Here is a 21877-nt window from a genome sequence, read left to right as displayed (position 1 = left end):
AAACAATTATAAAATACAAAATGATACTGTAAATATCATTTTCTTTAGGGTGCCTCAAGTAAACAGATTTAATGAGACAGAATTCTAAATCTAACACTGAAACATTAAGGTCGAATCCTGTGGGTCTGTTTTGAATTTTGCTCATTTCACTCAAAAATAACATTGGGGCAGAAGTAAAACCTACCTACATTTCTTCCACAATATGTAATCTAAAGAATGAAGGCAAAATAGAGAACTTTTACCGCATGTAACTTAGTATCTTTAAAGATGTATAACTCTACCCCTCCTGATTCAGAGGTAAATTCACTTTGAAGAGCAAGAAATTGCTTATAAAATGAAAATTTTCCACTTTTGTACAATACATCACTAATAAGTCTTGAAAGGAGTAAAAACTTGCTAGAAAAAAGGAAAATATTGAAAAAAAAAATTTTGCTCCCAATGGGGCTTGAACCTACGCCCCCTGAAAATTGCAGTCAAAGTAGGTTTATGGTAGGAATTGAATACTCTTCAAAAAGGAGGTACTCCATTACGGGCCCAATACCTTAAGATTAAACTTCCGTATCAAAGGTCATCTTTTTATTACAACTGTATTCATAAATACATCACTTGGGATTGTAAGGGGTGATTTCTGCCAAATTCGGTGTCGAAACACGAAAACAGGTCTGAACGAATTAAAAGATATTATACTGTAAAAGATACTTGAGAATAATGTTTTCAGATTTGCATCGTCACTTTGTAGGGAAAATAAAAAAAATATCAATGTGGGCATTTCAGGGGTTTTCATTCTCAAATGACAGTTCAGTGCATCAATTTGCAATGTTGTATCAATATCTCCTTGTAAGAAAAGAAATATTTGAGACTAAAAATACCAGTTAACCCTTACCCGGCTAAATTTCCATAAAGAACTTGTCCATCTTTCAATTTGGACAGTACCGTTAAAAGGGGTGCTAACAAAATTCAAACTGAAACAGTGCAGGTCATGATCCGACTGCACGGATATACAGGCTGATCATGATCTACTAACACAGGTTGCAAAGGCGGAATCAATCGTGATGGTTAAAAAGATCTGAAGACCCTTAGTAATTTCAGATTTTACCAATTAAAGTACAATATATGAAAAGTTCCCAAAAGTATATAAATTCAATAAGTGTAGTGTAACCTTAAGTTGCTTTAAACACTTTGAAGCAAGCTTTAGCAAAATTTTATTTTTGTCTGTTAGTAAATATTAAACCCAAGACTAGCCGGCTAAAATAACTTTCCAACCATTGATCCTCATCAGTTTGCACTCAGCTGCATCTAAAGCTTAACTTAAAGGCACTCGCTACAGTTTTTCCGGCCGGGTCGATATTTACCCCAACACAGTGCCAATTTGGTTGTGTTTCTAATCGATGTAGCTCACTGCAGACTTGGTGCGATCTTCTGCGCATGCCCGGAAGAGATTATCTAATGTCGCGTACGGCAAAAATTCGCAAATTATTGTATGTTCGCATGCATTTAATGTACAAAATTTATAATATACTGACTAAAGGTTAGGGTAAGTATCACCATGGTTACAAAATATATACATTTAAAGTACTTTTAGTTCAAATTGCTTCAATCCGACATATACTGGAGTCTGTTATTTATACCAGCGCTCAAACTCTGCATTGAGTCACAGGAATAAGGTCAGTAATTCGGTCGAAAATGTGCTTCCGTGTTGTAGTCGAAAGAAGTCCATAATAAATAGATCCTAATTTTCCATTTTTTTTTGCGCAAATTCGTGTAGAACGAGTGCTTTAATCACCATTTTTCACTACTAGAGTACATTCTGCATGAAATGAGACGGTTTTCATGTTCATACACCCCACAGGGCAAGTTTTGCAGATCGAAACCGGAAGTAGGTGTTTATTGCGCGGAGGAGAGCAAATATGCACCATTTTTAGGGAAGCAGACCACAACTGACTGGCATTTCACTAGGAACTACATAACCCCCTATTTTCTTTTCATTTTTTCGTTAATTTGTGATAGAACTTTCATGAAAAATAGGTGTAGGAAAAAGTGATGTTCTCTAAAGATACGCAAAGACGACCTGAAGTTGTCGTTTTTTATATGAAACAAAGAAGGATTTGAATTACTGACCTTTAACCTATAAGAGTTGAAATAAGTGTCAGAATAATTTGTATATCTGATATATTGATAACGTAACACATAAGCACAGATAGTGATTGACTCCCTTTTCATGTTGTCGTTGCTATAATTATTGTTGAATTGCTGTAATTAATAGAATTTGGGTCATTTGTAGCTGATTTGGGTTCATTATGTGAATGACTGGGTCCCAGCTTCGCACATTATGCCATATACAAAAATTAAAGGGAACCAGATATTTGATAGAGCAGGTACTCGTTGTAAGACACAATGTATAAATTTGGACCAATCAGAAACAAGTTCTAAAAATAGCACGTCTGCTGGGGTATAAATAGGTAGATGAATGATAGAGAGCTCATTTCGGTATCCAGCGGTTGAAGAAGACACATCGAGGATTCAACTAATAATTTATCCCAGTACCTTGAGAAGGAGACTATTGCAGTCACCCTGTCAGGGCGGATAAATTATTAAAAAGAAGACTTTGGAAGTTCTTAGACTAAAAAAGAGTAGCAGAATTTCGATAAGGTTTCGAGCTATAGGGCCAGCGCATAGGAGCTTAACCTTAAAGGTAATTGAATGCTATAGACGATAGCATATATAGGCTGAGCATCGTGAAGCTGAGACAGAGACCCAGAGTTTGGTAATCTACTGAGATAGTAGGAGAGTTCCAGCTTATAGACGGTTCAGCATTATTGGCGAAGTACAGCCAAGGCATCGGGGATAATACATATATGGTAGATGAATGCTACATATGATAGTATATAGGCGCTGAGCATCCAGGAGTCAGGGCAATCTTACAGAGTTTGAAAGGACAGAGGCCGAGCATCTATATGATAGGACTCGTATGTTGTTGATTCAAAGACATTGTCTGACGGGAACTTCAACAATAAGACCAGTCAAGAATAGAGTCTCCAGCCTATAGGAGTTTGAGCTAATCATTTTTAATTGAAGATTGATAGTTTGAAACATTTAGTGATTTGCCTGATCCCTGAAATTGTCTAGCTCATAATAGAAATCATTTACGAATCATTGGTACACGAATCATTTAGGCAAGGCAGCCAGAGGAAAATTCTATATATGAAATATTTGGTCTCACCAGCTCTACGTTTTAACAAAGGACAATCTACATCGTTTGTCAGCTAGTCTAAGACCTAGTCACCTTAGCGATTGGACCCAAACCATTGTTCAAGATACTAAAGGCGTAGGCACTTCCCTGGGTCTTATAACCAGTATCCTGACAATAAGACTTTCTCGAAACACATCGCAATTAGTCTTAATAGTCATAGATCGGTTGTATATGATATAAAAGGGTGTTTCCAATGCAAAATAATAGTGAAATTTGAAAAAAATTGTATTTTGACCATATTTTGAGTAGATGCGCCTATTCAGCAGCGATTTCTGGGATTAAAAAGCCAATATTTTGTCTCCAGAATGTCAGAAAATGCACAAAATGCATCCTTCTGGGTCTTATTCATGACGGAATGAATGACAGTTCAGAATCCAAGTGAAAAATAATGCAAACGAGTGAAACTTTTACCAAAATATACAATAGACATAGGGCCAAAATTTAGCCCAGTAAATGGGTAGGGGGTGGCTTCTATTAAATGTCTATATTTCTCTAAAATCTCAAAATTTCACAATGAAACTTGGCAATATGTTTGGTATTACATCTTTCTTGAAAACGGAGATGAAAATTGTGTGATTTTTGATAAGAAACATTTCTCACAGCTGTTTCTAATCCCGTACCGTACATTCGTAAACTATAGGTTTTGTTAAAAAAAGGGCGGAAACTTTCATCGTTCTATGCCATCAAAATGCTCCAGAAACACCTTAAAATCCACTTATTAAGAAATCTGCCGTTTGATAATTTTATATATATATTTCTAAGTCATTTGCTCAAACACTGAAAGAGTATTTCGTGCCAACCTGCGTTGTATAAATGCCCGCCACATCCACCTCGTTGTAATTTGATTTAAGCGAAATCTAATATGGTGACCTATCAATTTTCTTTTTGTTTTAGATTAGGTAGACATAACTAAAGGTATGTGCAGAGTTTGATTAAATTCTATTAAGTGAAACTCGATAAAATAGCAGAAGTACCAACTTAAAACTGACAAATATATGCAAAAATAGCCCTTGGGTCTGCTGAACAAGTATTCCTTTCTTTACAAAATCATGTTCTTTTGATTTCTCTGAGCATGTTTCAGATAGGTATATTGTTTTCCGTTATAAAAAAGCTTAGATAATCAAATTTATGCTGATTATTGTACTTTACTGAAAGATATTTTAGGATTACAGAAATTTTCAAAAATATTTAAAATAGCACTACATCTAGTGGCAAATTAAATTGAAACAAAGCTGGTGACCTAGTATTTTTATTTCATTTTTCAATACATCACAACATGATCTTTTAATACAAAACATTTCATCAAAATCTATTATTGAGAAAAAAATTACAAAACTGTAGCAAGCGTCCTTAAAGTTTGTACTTTTATTAAAGTGACAAATTTATGAAACCAGTAATACTATTGTTGAGAGGAACTTCGGGAGTCTTTTTACATATCGTAATAAATAAATATCACAAACACAGTTTTGAAAACCTGTCGTAAAATAATTTTCCCGTTCTTGGGTTCAGTGTTGTTATAGTTTCTTGTACTTTGGGCTCATGGAGTCTATTTAAAGTATCTGTGTAATAAATTGATAATGATGTTTCACATTACCTTATCTTTCATGAAAGGCTTTGTCAAACTGAGTCTGAACTCATATTTATAGACAAAATATACCACCAAATAGAGATTTTGTAATACGAACAGAGACACGGCATTCGATGATGTCACAGAGTTCTTTAACGTTTATAGTTATACTCCTTATATCCTGTCTCAAACTCCAATACGAACTGGTTGTTTGTCGAAATTTCTGAATCATCATTTGAAGGTGGTCTATTGCTTTGCATCATTCCAAAATGACTGACAACATTTGCTTCCCTTTACTTTACCAGATAAGAATGTGAATGGGGGTCGCCCGGCCATAGTTTGTTATGTAGTAGTGCGCCGCACATTGTATCTGTATCATTCGGTGATCGTTGTGATTATCCACTTAACATAGATCTATATCAGCGATATGAATTTGGTTCGAAATATTCAATGAAAATTGTTCCGTAATCCTCATCATCAGTTAGCATTGTTCCGTAATCTTCTTCTTTAGTGAGCATTAGCGCGGAATCTTCTTCATTAGTGAGCAATGGTACGGAATCTTCTTCATTAGTGAGCAATGGTACGGAACCTTCTTCGTTAGTGAGCATTGATGCGTAAATTTCTTCATTAGTAAGCATTGGTCCGTAGTCCCCTTCATTAGTGAGCACTGGTCCGTAATCCTTTTCATTACTGAGCTTTGATGCATAGTCTGTCTTCTTTGTTAGTAAGCATTGGTCTGTAATACTCTTCACTAATGAGAATCGGTGCGTAAATCCTCTTCGTTAGTGAATATTGGTTCGTAATCCTCTTCATTAATGAGAATCGGTGCGTAAATCCTCTTCGTTAGTGGGCATTGGTCCGTAATACTCTTCATTAATGAGAATCGGTGCGTAAATCCTTTTCGTTAGTGAGCATTGGTTCGTAATCCTCTTCATTAATGAACATTGTTTCGCAAACCTATTCATCAGTGAGCATTAGTCCGTAATACTCTTCATCCGCACTGGGACATAATGCATCGACAATCTGTCTCCAGCTTGATCTGTGTTGTGTAAAAATATACACCATTTTCGGCATAACTCTGTCATGGCTGTTAAGTGTTAAGTATCCTACAGCGTTCTTGAATTTCTATCCCTGTTTGATGTTCATTAAAGAGCATTCTTACGGATTTTGTTTTGATCATGGCCAGCCATCGGAATCGCCTTTGCTTTCCCTTTTTTGTTTATCTATTTAGACTTACCAAAATGTTTTATGTGTACAATGCAATTAGTTAAGGATTAGAATATATATGGAAATGAAACAAAACGGTTTTCAGAGTTCATGATTAAATTCAATATCCAAGTATTGTTTTGTATATGAAAAATGGGAAAACATTATATTGTGAAGAAGAAAATCGCTGCTTTTCTTAAAACAATTAATTTTGAGTTCTGTTTTAAGAAATATAACACTGAAAATGGATAATTAACGTTGACAACAGCATATACCTAATAAATTGAGAGCTTAAGAATAGTCTCTATAACCAAATGATATTCTGTTATAATACAAAAGAGACCTGCAAAAATCAATTGTACAAAGCAAAACAAGTTAAAGCATAGCAAAAGTTCCTTCTAGGCCACATCTATATAAATATAAAATGATCATCTTGTAAAATTTTGGTTGCAATGTCTGTTTTATACTGCCAAAATATCAGGTAAGTATTTACGCTAGTTATTTAACATAAATTGTTAAATCCAACAACAAATTAAATCTGTTACCTCTTTCAGTAGAGTAAATACGGCAATAAGACACTGACCCGGTCAATCTATTATGATTCGATGTGTGAATTCGTTGCGCATATTTAGAGGGTTGCAATGGGGTTTGTTTTCAAATATTAACCATGCATTTGAAGGTAACGATAATATTTGGTTGTTCACATTTAAATTTGCTGATATATGTCTATCTGGTCGACTGAATGTACATATGCTATGTTCTTCAAGAATGGAGGAAATAAAAGAATCAATTAATCATCCTTGAGTTTAGTATTGTGTAATCCATGGAGTCGCCTCAATTGAGAAAGAATAGTTTAACGTCAGAGGTTATTTCTAAGGTCACGGAGTTTAATTGGCCAGCTTGTAATTACAACAGCTTTCGATATCAGTAGCTCAGTCAAGTGTGACTTATTGAATTAAGATATTCCTTCTCAAGAGAAAGAATAATAATGTTAAGCTAACCTTTTGTCCTTCAAACAAGATAACATCAACAATACATTGATAACAAAAGGGTTATACACATGCTAGCACACAGTAGGATTAACTACTTTCAGAGGTCCTTAAGGCAAATGATACAAGGATACCTTCTTTAAATCACTCGATAATTACTAGTATTAAGAAATCACAAACGTTTTCAAAAGGGCATCAAATGTAGCATTCGAAAACTTCGTTTCAAATTTCTCTACAGACCACTGACCGTCCCATGAAAATTTAATTAACCAAAATATTGTGAGACAATGAGGTCTGTTGATTATACAGGGCCTATCAACCCGGTCTAAGAATCAAACTGAGACTATTATCAAACTGAATTTAGATGTAACATCTGCGAATAAACTGATGTTGACTAAATGATAAGCCTGTATTCTGGGACCGTCTCCAATCACAGTTTGATAACATTAGAGTTTGCACTATCTCAGGCATCCCGCTAAGTCTACTAAAATACACATGTTATGCGTTATTTAGTGGTTTTATCGCTTATGATCAAAATATGTGTTTGCTCCCCATTTTCTTACATTGTAAAAATGACTTTTTCAAGTAAAGGTATAAAAGTTTTCATTACAATCACTCGATTTCGTTCGAAAAAAAAAAAAAAAAAAAATAAAAGGACCATTATAATGTAATGTGGATATCAAAAAGAATTGAATGGTAGTATGGGATGTATTTAGCTTATGACCGTCAGCCTACAAATAAATAAAAATCGACGCATTAATATGAAACCCCAGTGTCAAGTTTCATCTTTTCATTTCAGGTGTATTCATACTTTGTATGATATCATAGTGGTTGATTTCTGTCAGATTCAGTGTCAAAATACGAAACAGGTCCGAACGAATCAAAAGATTTCGAACTTAAAATGTTACATGATAATGCCTTTAACAGGTTTACACCGGTATCATTAATTTTTAAGGCATAGTAATCAAACATTTCAAAGTGGACATTTCAGGGTTTTTCGCTGTCAAACGACAGATTGGAGCAGCAATTAACTATATATTTTTTCATGATCTCCTTAAGAAAAAACAAAACAAAATTATTTGGCACAAAAAAAAAGAACATTTAGAAGTATCTGAAGCAAAGTGGACAACTCTAAAAAGAATTTTGGTTTCACCAGTTATAGCGTAAAAAGTCTCTAAAGGTAAATAAATTCAATAAAGTGTACTTTAACATTATGCTGCTTTATAATAGGTTTTATAATGTTTTAATAGGTTCATATCTGGAACTCAATATTGGTAATTTAATGATATAGTCTCTTTGTTCAACTTTCAACAACTCATTTCAGAACCATCTCATTGTGCAGAATATTCAAACTCTACTATTAATCTTATAATTCTTAAAAAACACCGACAGCAAACTTGCAAGCTTTGTCGGTGACCCTTCATATCTAACTTGATAAGATTTCATTGTTCAAGCGTTTAAGTCCTAACTTTTGAAAAACACAAAACTCTCAGCTTCAAGCGAAATATATGGAAATATAGTAAGATGATTTTGGAAAATACCGTACTGTTGATATAACCATATTTTATTGCTTATATATACATGCAAATAGATAATAAAATTACAACAATACAAAAGCAAATGGGTTGGGCAACTAGTTCTATCAACATTACATTAAGCCCTTCCCGTACTGTTCTTAAAACATGACTGGACTTCAACACTTAACGTAGATAATCTCGAAGTAACGGTCCATCAAATGATCGAAACTATAAACGATACCACTAAGCAATCTGTTCAAACAAAAACTATAACTATCCGACCTAGCGACATACATTGGTATAATAGCTCCATTCGTAAGATGATAAGAGAGCTAGCAAGCTAATACTAAACAAGAGTTATTAAGATTCAAACAAACAGGAAATGAGATAACAAAAGCCAACAGAAAGGCAAAATCAGAATATAAATATAGACTCATATATAAGATTTATGATGATTCCATATCTATTATTAAAATACAGTAAAAGCTCCGTCCGGTTTTCAGAGAAATTTGGTTTTCAGTGGACTTTGTAAAGATTTGTGAGAGATGTTATTTTTGATCATTTTTATCTGTTTCATCTGACCGTATAATGTTTAATTACGTTTAGGTTTTTCTTTTATCAAAAGCTGCATTGTATCTCTCTGTAATTTATTAAAACTGAATCATTTTAACATCACTTAAAATGTGACTGAAAGTTCCATAAGGCTTTTAATTTTATTTTAAAAACAGATAAAGCAACTGACCATTTAGATGAAATGCATAATTACCTGAATAGAAAATCACTACTTTCAATATTAGGGCCTACACATAAACTTATTCATTTAAAGCAATAAGGGAGGTAATCATAAACAATGGATTCATTAATACTTTCCACTATATTTATTAATATTTAAATCTCTGAAATCTACATCATAAAACAATTATCGAAATTAAGATTTAAAAAGAAATCGACATATTTCATGGTCACAACAAACACTGTGGACGCCACATTATAAGCGAAGGACGCCACATTATAATCGAAGGACGCCACATTATAAGCGAAGGACGCCATATTATAAGCGAAGGCATTATGAGCCTTTAAAGATGAAAAGAATGTCCCTCTAATCGTGCAGATATAAATGGACAAGCTGCGACAAATCACTGAACATGCTTCATGTAAATATCAATATTTAACAATAAATAAGAATAGGTATTTATAATTTTTTATACTCCAAATAAATGTTAAGTTATGAAAAATCATCTGTACAACTGTTACAATAGATCAATAAACTTCTCTTGCTAGATTAAGATATTTTGCAGTTTATAGCTAATGTACAAAATACAATAATTATGCATTTTATGTGTATATCTCGCATATATAGAACTGTTAAATGCTACTTACTTGTACTTCTGTGAGACATGGCAGAGAAATACGGATACTTTTTCATTAGATGGGTACGAATCTATAGAAATTCCTAGAAAAGAAAGCATGTCACCTAACTGTAAACGGGGTCATGGTGGAATTTGTTTGTTTTACAAAAGTTACCTTAAACCTGGTAGTAGTACTACTGAAATAGATGAAAATGGTATTATATGGGTCAAATTATGTGAACATTTTTTCAATATGGAAAACGATATCTATGTGTGCTTTTTGTATATCCCTCCTAGCAACTCAGTATATTATGCTATGCATGAAGTTGGATACTTTGAAAAAATTGAACAAGGTTTATGTAAATATACAGAACTAGGTGAAGCCTCAGTAATCGGGGATTTAAACGCAAGATGTGGTGAGCGTTCTGATATTATACAGTCAAGTGAGGACTTTAATAGATATATACATGTACTAGATCAAAATGATTGTATAGATATGGCTTTTGATTTACCGCATAGATTTACCATGGATAACTGTATAAACTCGTCTGATATAAAATTAATAGATTTATGTTTGAGTAGTAGTTTGAAAATTGTTAATGGCCGAATAGGGGATGATGCTGGTATGGGAAATTTTACAAATATGACCGTCAGAGGTAATAGTTTGATTGATTATGCATTGTGTAGTTATGATCTATTTTTAGTCTGTTGCAGATTTTGTTGTACATGACTTTCAAACATGTTCCACACATGCTCCAATTCAGGTTAATTTTTCTATCAACTGTCTTTTAGGTAAAGAGAACGATAGTAATATTAGTACAAACGAGAAACTTGTTTGGAAGGCTGAAAAGGTACCATTATTTAAAGACATTATTAGCAATACGGTTTCAGAGTTTGATGATATAGTAAACAGTGTAATTGGCTCCGAGACACAGTTTGATATTGGCATAAACAAAATTGCTGATAGTCTTTATAATAAAGCATATAGTGTTTTTGGTAAAAAAAACACATGGTCAATGTAAGACGTCTGGTCGTAGATTTAAAAGCCCATGGTATACGACTGAATGTGAAAACGCCAGAGTTGTGTTTGAAGCGACAAGTAAAAGGTATAGACACTGTAAGAATGCAGAAAATTATGAGATTTTAAAAATTGCCCGGAAAAGGTATAAATTGGTAAAAAGAAAAGCAAAAGCAAAATTTAAAGTGAAGCAGAAAGGTGACTTGCATAATTTAGCGAGGAGTAATCCGCAAAAATTCTGAAGTGAAATAAGAAGATTTAAAAACAAAAAAATTGCACAAAATACATTGACTAAAGAAGAATTTCATAATTATTTCAAAAACTTGTTTGAAGAGGGAAATGTATTCGTGAATAATGATGTAGAAAGTGAGCTGTTACATGATGATTATCTAACTGCTAGTAATGTTGAAGTGCTAGATAAAGAGTTCGATACGCAGGAGGTTGAAAAAGCTATTTCTTCCTTAAAGTGTGGAAAAAGCGGTGGTATTGATAAGCTTATTCCAGAAATATTTACAGAATCTAATACGATTTTATCACCTATTTTATGTAAGTTGTTTAACCATATGTTTATAAATGGTATCTACCCTAAAAGTTGGACTAAAGGTATAATAGTTCCTGTTCCAAAAAAAAAGGTGATTTGAGTGATGTTAATAATTATAGAGGCATAACATTAACTAGTATATTTTCAAAGATATTTCCAACATTATTAGATACACGCTTAAGGAAATGGGCAGAAGAAAATGAGCTATTGACAGAATTTCAATTTGGTTTTCGCAAAGGAAAAAGCACGATAGACTGTGTTTTTGTTTTAAATTCAATTATAAATAAAGTTTTAAATGATGAAAATAAGAAACTCTACTGTGCTTTTGTAGATTTTCGTAAAGCCTTTGATGTTGTATACAGAAATGGTATTTGGCTTAAATTGATTAGATATGGAACATCTTTTAGAATTGTAAAAATGTTACGGTCTATGTACGAAACTGTTAAATCATGTGTAAGAATTAAAGGAAGTCTATCAGATTTCTTTGAAAGTAATTCAGGGGTAAAACAAGGAGAGCCATTGTCTCCCCTACTCTTCGTTTTCTTTATAAATGACATGTATGCGTTTTTGATGAATGATGCAATAGATGTTTTTAGCTTAGATAATATACAATTATTTTTACTGCTCTTTGCAGATGACACTGTGTTATTTTCATATTTAAAGGAAGGTTTGCAAAATATGCTAAACAACTTGAATCATTATTGTACAACATGGGGTATAAATGTCAATATAAACAAAACTGTTGTCATGGTATGTAAAAAGGGCAATAGACCAGAAAATGTTGATTTGTTCTACGGTCAACATAAGTTAAATATTGTTACCATGTTCACATACTTGGGTGTCACTTTGTCAGCAAATGGTTCATTTTTTCGGTCGCAGACATGTTTGTCTAAACAAGCTATGAAAGCGGTATTTTCATTAAATGCACTGTTCGGTAATTTGCACATGGATATATTAGAAAAAATTAAACTATTGGATTCAATGATTATGCCTATTTTAAATTACGGTTCAGAAGTATGGGGTTTTCATAAAGCTCCTGACATTGAACGAGTTCATTTGAAGTTTATAATCTGTTTTAGGTGTTCGGGAACAGACTTCAAATTTAGCAGTCTATGGCGAACTTGGAAGAGTTCCCATGATTGTTTTGAGAAAAATAAGCATACTTAAGTTTTGGTATAGACTTTTGAAAAACCCATATTCATTGATGTACAGGTTGTTCGATATAAAGGATGCTCATGGAAATCATATAAACAAGTGGTCAGTTCAAGTAAAAGATCTTCTTGAGAGTTTAGGTTTTGCATTTTTATGGAATAGTCAGGATATTACAAATATACAGTTAAATGCAGTTATTCAAAGAGTTCATGATCAATACTTACAACAGTGGTTTAGAGAAATTAGGAATTGTCCAAAATTAGAAACATATTGTATGTTTAAATGTGATTTTAGTGTAGAAAGGTATCTTAGTCTGATATTGAATGAAAAACATAGAATAGCTTTTACAAGGTTAAGATGTTCAGCACATGAATTATTTATTGAAGAAGGAAGATATAGAAATATTGAAAGAAATAATAGAATATGCAGTTATTGTATTATGAATCAAATAGAAACAGAATATCACTTTCTTTTAGTGTGTCCTAAGTATAGAGAACTCAGATACGAATGTTTACTTAATTATTATTGTGCATGGCCTAATATTAATAAATTCAAAAGTCTTATGAATACAACGCGTGTTCAGCTAGTGAACAAAACAGCTAAGTTTATCTACTTAGCGACTATCAAACGTGAATCATTAATTAATTAGTATAGATACTACATTTGTATTTATAAAATGTTGTAAATAACGTTGTAAATGATTACAATAGGCAGTATACTAGTGCGTTTGTTTGTCTGTTAAAATATGTGTTCTTAGTCTCAGTGTGAATGGAATTAACTATTACTGTATGTCAATTATATATATATGTCTCTCACACATTTGTAGTAACATACTTTTCTCATATTTTGTATATATAACCATCATCGATTGTAGTATGGCGATAGACATTGTAAAATGTTTGAGCCAATAAAAATCTTGAATCTTGAAATCTTGTAATGGAGTCCCTTATTATATTTGGTATTATATTTGGTACAATATTTGGTATTGACCGTCATCAACGTTTGAAAAAAAATGTATATAGTGCACTTTTAAAATGTGACGTCTTTGAAATATGTATATACTGATAGAAGGTGACTTAGAGGCCCATGGGGCCGGATGTTCTTAGAATTATGTAGTTTACATTTGACTTTATATGTATACTGTCTAACACATGTCACTATAATAAAATATTTACTTATTTACTTACTTACTTATACAATACAATACAATACAATATATTTTATTAACATTGAACATAATACGCAATGTTTATAGCTATGAAAGTAACCTAACAATATGCAGTGAGAGCAATAGCACATACATTTCGGAAGAACTAAAGTAATGAATGAACAGAATAATACTTTTTCATCTTATGGAATATATTTATGATGTGATACGTTTTTGTTTGCAAAGTATATAAATTTTGCAAGGTTGCAAAAAATCTTTCTGGAAGTAACTGACATACGACCATCAAATTTCGGAAGGGTTGGCCAATGGAGATAAAAGGGTTTGAGATATTTAATTCTTTATTCTCGACATTGCGGACATACAAGAAGGAAGTGAAACTCTGTTTCCGGTTTTTGCATTCTACATGATTTACAGATTCTTTCTTCGCGCGGGTTATTATGGCACCTTTCGGTTTCGATAAATAGGTCATGTAACAAACATAGACGTAGATATAACACCGCGAGAAAGAAATTTAATTTGCACAAGACTGACCTATATAAGCGCGAATTAAATCGAGCAAGTAAAGCTTATAAACAAACAATGAATACTTTTATTCGAAAGCACAAAACAAGAAATGAACGTAAACTTAGGCATATGCACTCAAACCGTCCGAAAGATTTTTGGAAGGTTTTGAACAGCTTCAATACCCAAACTGGGCCGAACAAAGTGCCGGATATCTAAGACTTTTTGAGCACTATAAGAATATTAATGTTGATTGTAACGATGAACAAAACGAAAATATTGATTTCGACATAAACTTACAACAAAACGATGATGTTCTTAACAGTAAAATTTCTAAAGACGAAGTTAGTAAAATGATCGGTAAATGTAACAATGCAAAGGCAGCATCACCACAAGATTATATATACAAGGAATACTTAAAGAGCACTGAACATATCATGGCCCCAATATACTGCGATTATTTCAATAAAATATTTGACTCTGGTATTCTTCCTGAAAGCTGGTTAATAGGAACAATTACAACAATTTATAAAAAGAAAGGATCCCCCCTCAGTCCAGAAAATTAAAGACCTATCACTATCTTAACCTGTTTAGGAAAATTGTTTACTGCCATTTTAAATGAACGTATAAATAAGTTTCTCCTTATAAATAACGCATTGAATGAAAATCAAGCAGGTTTTAGATCTAAGTATCCGACATCTGACCATATTTTCACATTGAAATATATTATAGACAAGCTTAGGGCATAAAAGAAAAACTTTTTTGTTCGTTCATTGATTTTTCGGTAGCCTTCGACAAGGTTTGGAGGGTGGGCCTTTGGAGTAAGCTACTTAAAACCGGCATCGATGGGAAACTGTTTCAAATATCTTTAACATGTATGCCGATATTAAGTCCTGCATTTCGGTAAATAATGATATTTCACCATTTTTTAAAAGCCAGTGCGGGGTTAGACAGGGTGAAAATTTGTCAACTATCCTCTTTTCTATCTACCTCAATGACTTAGAATCCCATCTAGCCCTTAACAATACTGGAATCACAATAGAGCGTCAAGGCACGGATATTAACCTGTACCTAAAATTGTTTATTTTACTTTATGCCGATGACACGGTAATTATAAGCGAAACTCCCGAGATGTTTCAAAACTTACTAAATGATTTTTACGACTACTGCCAAACGTGGAAATTAACAGTCATTAAGAGCAAAACTAAAATAATAGTATTTGGAAGAAACAAACCAGACCGTTTTAAGTTTTCCCTAAATGGAGAACCTGTCGAGGTTGTAAAAGAACACAAATACCTGGGGGTCCTATTTTCATCTTCTGGAAGCTTTCTTAATGCTAGAAAACTGATCTCTAGCCAAGCAAATAAAGCCATGCACATTCTATATACAAAAATATTCAATATCGACTTGCCAATTGACATCCAATTAAAACTGTTTGACCAAATGATAGTACCAATTCTTACATATAACTGTGAGGTCTGGGGATTCGAAAATTTAGATATAATCGAAAAGGTACATACCGGTTTTCTTCGAAAAATAACAAAGAGTAAAAAGAGTACCCCACTTTACATGCTGTATGGTGAACTTGGTAGATACCCATTAGAAATCATTATTAAAAGTAGGGTTATTAAATTCTGGAGTAAACTAATTTCTGGAAACCAAAATAAGATATCTAAAATCTGTTATGACAATATGTTAAATTCCAACGCTAATTTTAAATGGCTTAAATTTGTCAGAGATATTCTGAACTCAACGGGAAACGCATACATTTGGATACAACAAAACACAATCAACCATAAATATATTGATAAAACTGTAAAGCGTACCCTTCTTGATCAATTTCTACAAAAATGAAATAGCCAACTTACAAACTCGTCAAAAGGCATCAATTATAGAATCTTTAAAACTGAAGTTAAACTTGAACCTTACTTAACCATATTGCCTAGCCACTTGCGTCTTTCGTTATTTCACTTCAGAACTGGTAACCATAAACTACCTGTTGAAACAGGACGATGGCACAACTCCTACGTCCCACATGAAGACAGGAAGTGCACTTTGTGTCCGTTGAATGAAATCGGTGACGAATTTCATTACCTGTTCAAATGCCCTTCTTTAAGCTAGCGAGAGCCCGTTTTATTCCCAAAAAGTATTATAAAAGACCCAATGTCCCGAAGTTTAAGGAACTTATTCTCTTTGGAATCGGCACATCTGCTTACAAATATTACCTTTATGACGCGACTAATAATGAGACATTTTAGAAGATAAAGTGACTTTAAAAGTACCTAGATTCTAAATTGTGTTCCGTTCTTGCAAAGTCTGGTAACTGAACTGGCATAATAATATAAATATATAACGAGTGACCTTTCCATTAAATGCCTGTATACATCCCGCACGCAGACGTGACACATTAATCCAATGTCCACTTATTTACACACTGAACCCCTTTCCGAATAAATTATCTTTCCTAAGACCGTTGCATGGCAACACACGAAATTGGCCAATCAAAACTATCCATTCAGTTAAAAAAAATTCAATAATTATAAACCCAGGTATGGCCGCTCCCACGGAAACCAGAAAGTCGTGCTTTCCGTGCTAGACCGAAAGTTATTAGATTATTTTCCCACGTTGTAGAGATTTTGTTAAAGACCCTTTGGAGATTTAAATTCCGCAATCTATTGTCCCATCATGTTTCAAAGAATTTAGAATTACAAGAGACTATATTTTCTATAAGATTAACTGTACACCATTATAAATACTTACAATACAAACGTAGCCATTATGGAATTTTCATTACTTTTACTCAATAAATAGCTAGCATCTACGATGAAAAAAGAAGAAATAAAACTAAATAAATATACTTGACAACGTTACCTTACAACCAAATTTGATTAACTTCGTTGCTTTAGTTATTTTTCCTCAATGTAGATGAATTAAAAGAACACCACTGTCCCAATATATATATGTATTGTATTTTAAATATTGTATAACACCATGTCTGTCCGAAATATTTTTGAATACCATATGTCTATTGTAATACACTCCCACAGTCTGAAGAATTTATCTAATCATGTTGTTACTATTATGTAACCTGATTGCAAATAAAAGTAATTGTTGTTGTTGTTGTTTGTTGTTGATACTCTGAATCTTGACAAGGCAGTTCTATACTTGCTTTCAGTAACGATTTCCAGATATTTTTTCCAGTACAAGGTTACGCTTAAAAATACAAACACATAGATAAATGTTTTTCACACCTACTTAGGTAACATTTATGATTGCTAGTTGGTAAGCAAAAATGTCACCTGCTTGAGATAATGTTTTAAACTCAAATCAAAGTGACACTACACAAAAGTTTGACATTTACAGTCCAGTTTTTCAAAGGATTTTTTATGTATAATATTCCTTTGTGGCAATGAAAATCCGTCTGTTTTCCAGAATTCAGAGTTCCGGTATTCAGAGTGCCTTTTTAATTCAATTAAGAAGAGAAAAACTAGGGACTTCGAAAATCGTTCGATTTACAAAGGAATCCGGATTTTGGAGGGTCCGGTTTTCAGAGTTTTCCTAATATGACTTTAGTAATCAAATATTGAGCAGCGTTATTTGTGTAGTCCTTTACTACATGGAAAGTTATTAGTATTGTATATGATTATAATGAATTGTTATTCTATGTTACAATACACTAAATAGCTGTTCCTCTTTATTCTATATAAAATTGCCATATTTCTAGCCGCAGCACACATCAAGACCCATTCTAAATGTCTGTAACTTATATTTTCTTGAAGAATATTGTCAGTGCTGAATAAAAATTTAAAGAAAAGTGGGGATCATTTTGATGCAAGAAACATATTTTCAGTCAAACACACAAACTGCAAAATCAGCTCAAAAATGAGACCCCAAATTGTAGTGGTGGTGTATGATCTAAGTTTCAAAGACAAATTCTGTCATGTTATTATTTCATTATAAACATGCTACCTACACGTCAAGCATAGATCTGTCATGTGATTTCAGAAAAAAAAATGCAAAGAAAATAAGGAAAATAGCTGTACAGAGCAAGGAAACCCCTCAAAAACTGAGGACTATTTGAATCCGCCATTATGCCATTGTTTTCGCGACATCTCCTATTTAGTGTCTGTTTGCCATTATGACATCTTCACATACAATCATTATGTAAACTAACAATTGAGCACTACACTAAATTACGTATAAAATTACATTGTACTTGCAATTTTTTTTTTGTATTATACTTTTTCGCTATTTAATAATTATAGCAAAAGAATGCTCTAAGCACTAAAGCGTTCATTAATGGAAAATACAAAGAGATTACTGTAAAACGTGCAAAGATATCAACATAACAAGATGTCATTTACATAGTATTTTTTTTCTAAATAAAAGAAGTAACTTTATAACAAATATTTGCCAATGAACAATATACAAACTATTATAACCATCATTATAGTTATTATGCATATTTTCATACACAATGACAAGAATTAAACATTTTTTTTTTTGTAACGGTCTCCCCGCACTCAGTGGTGTTATATCTTCTATTGAGTACTTTATAGTACTTTTGCTATAATATAATTCCGCTTAAGCCGGTGCTAGGGGGCGTGAGGGGTGCTGCAGATTTCATTACCTCTCATGAACAGACACAATTCAACCGAGTCTGCTATTATGTTACTTGGTTGCGTTCTATGCTTCCAAAAGATCTGTTCACAGATTTAACAACTATCACGACAGCAGTCTTATATGCCGAATGTCGGCTGTAAAACGTTCCCCTACACTTGGGCTCAGTGTTTGTGATCACGTAATTGATCAACTAGTATTACCAAAGATACAAAAAGGGCATAAAATGTAGAATCAGGATACTTCCGTTTCAACTTCACCTAAGTCTCTAATAAAACTAAAGTGGTGAGAGAAAGATTCCTGTTGAATGTATAAGGTCTCCCAACCCGATTTTGTCGTCGGGCTCTACACAAATCTGTAAGCGCACGGGTTACAATATACTAATTCAATTCCTACTACATTTCATATAAACAAATAAATCTTGAAAAATCAGAGCATTTCAATGAAATAAAACATATAACTTATTTGTATAATATGTCGAATAACACAGAATGAAAGAATTTTTGTAATGTTTTGTTGATTTCATCAACTGGTAGTCAGTTCCTATTTTGTGTAAACAATCGTACAATTATGCTTGTCTAGGAATACAGTTTAACGTCTCTACTTCACCCTAATGCATCTACTAAAAGTAAAAGAGTGCAGTTTTCACATGTTCACAGTTTGACAGAAAATGTACACTCAAACAGCAGCAATAATAGCAAAAGTATCTAAAAGAGTATTAACATGTTACAAAACACTTTAAAGCAGTTACACCGATACAAGTTTTACAATTGTACTTAGATGATTTCCAGACTGAAGAGAATAAAAGTTAAATACTTCACTTGCTTGCAAATTTAAATACAGTTTTTCTACATACATGAAAACAGTAACAAACGTTAAATTATCCATGAAGAACTTTCGATAATGACGAAATTTAAAATCGAAGAATGCTTTACGAAAAATGCCAATTAGAAGGAGTACTTACCATATAAAATAAAATGACATATGTCCAATAAGAATGGTCGCGTCGAAGAATACACCATCCGAATATATGAATGTGTACATGATTGACACATACAATGCGAACCATTGATAGACAAAGTAAAACATCTAGACAATGATATCGAAACAACGAAAAAAATAAAATAAAGGAAAGTATTTGAACCATCAGTGGCAGAACCACCTGTGGGGAGTTTAAATACCGTACCTCTTGATCCTCGCCATGTTCCAGTCACAATGACAAAACAGTGTATTATAAGGCGCTGGAAATTTATTAAATCTAAATATTCAAATTGTGATTATATGTCATTGTTATGTGCTCTTGATTTTTATTGTAACATTTCAAGTGTTTTCACACAATACCTTAATAAGGTTGTGTTATGAAACTGTAAGCATAATAATGTATTGCGCATTTACCCATTCTTTATTACTTAGGAGTTTTCATTCTTACTTGCATTAGTTTTCTGCTGACTTTCTGCCGGATGGTTACATTATCTATCATCTGATTCAACAATCACATAAATGGATGAAATATATGAAAAAGGGTGACCAAATATATTGGAATTATCGGCGCAAAACTTGTCCGTATAAGCAATTACCATTTACTGCGAGGTTCAAGCGGAAATGTGTTTAAAACAGCATAATTATAAGATAAATTGTATCTTGGACTAGTGAAATAGATTCTATTTATAGAAAATGCAATCTTGACCTGTTAGTGGATTCATTTTTATTAGAAACGTAAACCCTTTCTTTTTCATTATTGTTTTCAGTCTTTCTGAATAACCTTCAAATTTATCATATTCTCTAGAAATAGTTCTAATGTTCACTTTATCTCAAGGTATATTGTTAATAATTCCTTCTTCGGCACCTTCAACATCTAGACTGAAGTAGTCTACCGTTAACTGGTTCATGGCTAGAAGAATAGAATACAGAGGAAAACATTGCACGGTTATCTCTTTGACCCCTTGCTTGATCCACTTGTCTTCACTTGTGATGTTTTCAACCATCTTTCCAGTGAAGGAAGTCGGCAAAAACTTTACCGGAATAAGTAAAAGTTAAATCTACTGACTAAAGTATTGAGAACATTATCTCGTCAATTTCTTCCTAACAGAATGATTTACATCTCAGACTAAAGGCCTCCAAAAGGAAAGTATGAAATCTTTTTTTTAATTTTGGCGATTTGGATTTTTGGTCAAATCTTCAAAAAACATGTACGTATTTTGCAAAGGAACTTACTTATGTAACGGTTTTGCCTATAAAAATGGCCACCAATTTTTATCTCATTTTTCACAGGTTAAAAATGATGATTCTATGTTAATCAAGATCTTTAAAAAGGTTCGAACTGCAAATAGTGCTTAAAACTTCCAACTGAAAATCCCCACTAAAGCTTATATTTAATTATTAATTGAGAACTGTGAGAGATATTGTAATAATTGTTATTATTTACATTTTGTCATTATTCTTCAGAAAGACAATTAATATCGAGTTTTAAAAGAACTCCAAGAAATATCCTTGCACGATATAGATGAATCAAATATATAATATTAATTAAAAAAAGCTTGGTGTCGGTAAGTTAGCTAATACTGAGAAGCAGATTGTTTGATTTAAGTTATTGATAAGGCCATACACTAAACGTATATGGTGTAGTAACAAGATAATGAAACACTCTTATTTATCATCATATGTCAACATTACAAAGCTGAATATTTTCTTCGGCTAGTAATATTTACATTTATCTTATCAATATAAACAGCAAATACATAACATAGTGCAGTGCAAATGTAACATGTCAATCCCATCAGAGTAACAGCGGTGGGAAAAAGCTTAATATTTAACACATAGAAAAACATTTCACTCTCTTATTTTCCTGTTTTAAAGCATTATGTAACAACTATACGTAGTTTTATATTGTTTTTTTTTTCTTGAAAGAAAAAGATTTGTCAACTGGTCAATGTGTGCTTGATAAATGATTTGCAAATATCAGAGTGCTTAAAGGTAAATTAGTGGAAGCTGGTATTCAC

At 32.7% G+C, this 21877-nt stretch overlaps 1 protein-coding gene across 1 annotated transcript in view; it reads right to left on the bottom strand.

Moving 5' to 3' along the window:
• The window catches only part of LOC123554315 (uncharacterized), a 90560-nt gene that overhangs the window by 15423 nt on the left and 53260 nt on the right, over window positions 1–21877 (bottom strand). The window lies entirely within an intron of this gene.

This window comes from Mercenaria mercenaria, chromosome 15 (genome assembly GCF_021730395.1).
Source record: "Mercenaria mercenaria strain notata chromosome 15, MADL_Memer_1, whole genome shotgun sequence".
Classification (NCBI taxonomy): domain Eukaryota; kingdom Metazoa; phylum Mollusca; class Bivalvia; order Venerida; family Veneridae; genus Mercenaria; species Mercenaria mercenaria.
Note: the sequence above shows the minus strand (reverse complement) of the source record. Positions and strands in the feature narration are given on the sequence as shown.